This window comes from Desmodus rotundus, chromosome 8 (genome assembly GCF_022682495.2).
Source record: "Desmodus rotundus isolate HL8 chromosome 8, HLdesRot8A.1, whole genome shotgun sequence".
Taxonomy (NCBI): domain Eukaryota; kingdom Metazoa; phylum Chordata; class Mammalia; order Chiroptera; family Phyllostomidae; genus Desmodus; species Desmodus rotundus.
In genome coordinates, this window is record NC_071394.1 from 6,297,886 (window position 1) to 6,302,269 (window position 4,384).

The window sequence follows — 4,384 nt, forward strand, 5'->3', positions numbered from 1 at the left end:
ATGGATACCAGTCTTTTATTAGATACATGTTTGGCAAGTGTGTTCTTCTAATCTGTGACTGGTCTTTTATCATTCTAGTAGTGTCTTAAAAAGAACAAAAGTGCTTCATTTTTATGAAGTCAAATTTATCAAATTGTTTTTCTATGGCTTAACTTTTTCTGTCCTAAGAGAAGTTTACCTTATCCAGGGTTACAAAGATGTCCTCCTATGTTTTCTTCTAGAACTTAGATGGCTCATATACAGATCTCTAGATCTATTTTGAACTAATTTTTGCAAGTGGTGTGAGATAAGAGTCAAGATTCAGCTTGTTTTTGCAAATGGACATCCAGACATTCTAACATCATTTATTAAATCAACCATCCTCTCTTTAAAGAGTCACCATGGAAAATCTGTCAGCAATTAATTAGCCATGTATGGGTGGGTCTGTATCTGGAATCTATTCTGTGTTATCTGTGTATCCTTATGCCGATGCTGTATTGTCGAGGACATTATTAATAGCAAAAACAAGTGATAGACAAGTGATGAACAACAAAGGGACTTAATACTGAAACCTGATGTTACATTGCAATGGGCTGATGGGAAAAAAAAGGGGGGGGAGAAAGAAAAAAATAAAAATAAAAAAAGAAATAGTAGGATTTTACGTTTTCATTTAAATCTCCACAATGGACTGAAATATAGTACTTAATGTACTGTAAATTTTTCAAATCACTACTTTTTCAGAAGTGGTGTAGGGGGATGTCTTTTGTTTTTCTATAACTATAGAGAAAGAGGGAATAGTCTCTCCTTATAAACCTTCAGATATTTTTTATAGATTTCACTTGGAAATCCATTGGAAAGCATTTCAAAGGGAAACAAGAAGCAGGCCTAAGGATGTTAAAATGGCAGAAGATAATATTGAGAAATGAACTATAAATACTTTTTGTATGTAAATATGAAGATAGGGTAGCTACTCTATCTGTTGACTGTTTTGTCTCTCCCCACTACCTCTGTTTGGTCAGAATATGATATACGTGGAGATTGTTCAGCAAAAACTCACTAAATGAAATTAAATAAAGGATGACTAACTAATGAGTGAGTGGTTTACTGCCCTGCTCATTGTCTCCATATCATAAATACAACTTTTTCTAATGGTGCTAACTAGTTAAACCTTGACGCGTTCCCCTCTCCCCCAAATGGTGGCAGTAATTTAGTAGGATAGACTTTTTTGTAAAAATCCAAATAGGAAATCGTAAGCCACACCTCGCAGTACGCTTAAAATGTGCTCTTTAAATCAGCTGCTGTTTGACTACTGGGATGTGAGGGCATGTCAAAACTGAAGTGGAAATTAGATAATGGTGTGTGCCAACCCACTCGTTCTACAGAAGTTAGTGATAATGAAAATAAGAGCTATTGAGACACTCTAATCACTGAGATGTGTAAAAATAATTAGGAAAGTGCTAATACCTTGTAATAACTTAGTACTTTGTAGTTTAAAGAGATATCCCGCACCCACCCATGATTTTGTTGGACCCTAATGACAATGATGTGGAATCGTACTATTATTTCCTCCTTCTGGGCAGTAATAATAGCTCACATTACTGGGGGTTTACTATGTGCAGGGTACTTTCCTAGTGATTCCACACGAATCAGCTCATTTAACCTTCCCAAGGAATTCTATCAGTTAATCATGACTAATGTTATCATCTCTAAAGATGAAGAAAATCTCAAATACAGTGTATTCCCCAAGAGAGTTACTAAGTAGAGGAAAAACTAGTAATTGTACATGATGAAAATAAGTAAGCAAGTAATCAAAGTTGACACTGTCAACAAGATGTATGAGAGGTGACAGCTTGTACCCCTTGACAGGATGCACTGAGAAAGGCACAGCGTTTCCACGCTATTCTCGCCCGAAATGAATGATCTCCATACAATCATGAGAAAACACCAGAAAAGCCCAAGCTGAGACACAGTCTACTGACTAACTGACCAGTAGTTTTTAGAAGTGTTGCGGTCATTGGTCAATAATATTGTAACAGCTATGTATGGTGCCAGATGGGTACTAGACTTACCGGGTGATCGCTTTCTGTTGTATAAATGTCTAATTGCTACGTTGTACACCTGAAACTAACATAACATTGTCTGTCAACTGTAATTGAAAAATAAAACATAATTTTTCAAGTATCAAAGTCATGAAAAAAATGAGGAATTGTCCCATATAGGAAGAGCTTTAGAAAGATATAAAAACTAAATGCAATGTGAGACATTGGATGGCATCCTGGAATGGAAAAGGACACTAGGAAAGAACTGGTGAGATCTAAATAAAGTCTGTAGGTTGCTAAAAAAAAAAAAAGAAAAGAAAGAAAGAAAAGAACAAGAAAGTCAGACAGAGAAATATTGAATAGCTTGTCACAATCACCTAGTTAATAACTGGCAGAATTAGGAATCAGACTTACCCAGTCTGACTTTGGAGCCTATATTATTAAAGACACTACTAAGTAGAAAGAAAAACCACAGCCTTACAAGACTAAGGAGTTAGCTTCATTTTCCTGCCCAAGAAAAGTGACAGACCTACTTCCACCTCTTCTGGGAGAGAATGAGTTCTCTCTTACCACCGTGCATTCGTATGCAAAAATTTAACCATTTGAGTCAAGAAATCCATAGTCTAGTCTTTGATTTCTAAGTTACTGTGTTTCGTAGCACATCCACTCAGCCTGTCTTCGTCATGCTGTAGCACACATTGGAATCAATAGGTGTGTTGGTTAAACCCAGCAGGCACACCACTGAGTCTGCAGTGCTCTTCTTGGCAGGACCTTGGCCTTGGCCTCTGACAGCACTGGGGAGCCATTGAAGGGTTTCATCATGACCGTTTTCATGGGGCATCTCTATTTTCCTTCCTCCCCCACTGCGAGCAAGGACACATCTTGGCAGTGGAGGAGTATTGCCTGTTCCTCAGAACAAAGGAATTCACGCTGTTCGGCAGAGAGGAGAATTTAACATCTGGATGCTAAAAGCTATATAACCTTTTAGAGATTTCTACTTATCTTCAGTCAGAATGGCTACCTGAGTCTAAATTTACAGGCAAGTCCAAAGAAAATAAACAAAAAAGCGAAACAAACCCCACCCCACCCTACTCTGTTTCTGAGAATATTTGCTGTTCCTCAGGGACAGAAGTTATGTCCTATATTCATCTTTGGGAAACCGTAGCCTAGGACCATACTGTTGTGTATAAGTTCTCGTTAACATTTGATGATGGATGGGGAGATAATGGAGATACCATAAGCTAGGTTCTTTGCATACATTAGGTTACTTAATTTTTACCTCAGTATCCTGGATGGCATCATCCCCATTTTGTAGGTGAAGAAGTCTCAGAGAAATAACCTCCTCCAAAGTCATAAAACTCCTTAGTGTTTGCTGTGGGTAGAAAAAAAAAAAAGAAAGGGTGGAGGATAAGAAGGGAGAAAGAAGGGGTCAAAAGAAATGGGAGTGAGCAGGTCTGTAGACAATTGTTTTTCAGTAAATGAATGCAGAGAAATATTAATCGCTATAGTCATTATTCTAAAGTAATACAAACACTAATTAAATTATTTAAACTGTTAGAGTAAATCCAGGATTTAGGGAGAAAAAAGAGTTCTTTTCATCCTCCACCATAATTTTATGTCTGTGAGGCTTACCTGCAGAAATTCAGCCCCAATAATAACTTTCAGAATCACCTACACACACACACACAGAGGAAAATGAACAAACTCATGTTTACCTCGCAAGCAAAAACTCCACAATTGTCTGTAATTGTCGGTGAAAGTTCAGTGGCATCGAAATGGTTCTGCTGGTTAAAGCACCAGTTTTGGAACTGCACAGAACCAAGTCCCTTTGCACATTTCTTGGTCCATTGCGTATTTGTTGTTCAGCACCGTGCCAGGCCCAAGAATTACAGGAGTGAACAAAGCACGTAGTACAATTTCTGCCCTCAGGAAAGCACAGACAGGTAGTGAGACAACCCTGCCATCGTCACAGAGCCAGTGTACACTGTGATAATGAACTTTTAGAGAGGGCAGAGTGTTGGGAACTGCCCTGCCTGGTTTCAGAAGCTGTAACCCCCCACCCCCCACCCCCCCACCACGGCTAAGGCTGAGTCAGAGACCTTGAGACCATAAGCCACTAAGGAGACAAAGCTTATCTCCCTGGCAGGGGTCCCACTTCTGCCCACTTTACTTCACCCTGCTTGGCCCTGAGCCTGACCAGTTAGCCAATGACAGGTAAAATTCCTCAAGGGAGGGATGACCAAAGACAGGCATGGTCACAAAGAGGCCCACAGGGAAGGACTTGGGGGGCTATAGAAAAAGGGGGTGATGGACCCTCAACCCTCAGCTTTGACATGGCCTGAGTCCTCATTCTATCTGCAAGAAGT

The 4,384-nt window shown here is 39.3% G+C and overlaps 1 non-coding gene across 1 annotated transcript; it reads left to right on the forward strand.

The window, feature by feature from the left end:
• Nucleotides 1–514: 514 nt before the first annotated feature.
• LOC112315810 (small nucleolar RNA SNORD82) lies at nt 515–581 on the forward strand. Its single transcript, XR_002975948.1, has one exon. It is a non-coding gene; the product is annotated as a small nucleolar RNA SNORD82 (small nucleolar RNA).
• Nucleotides 582–4,384: the final 3,803 nt, after the last annotated feature.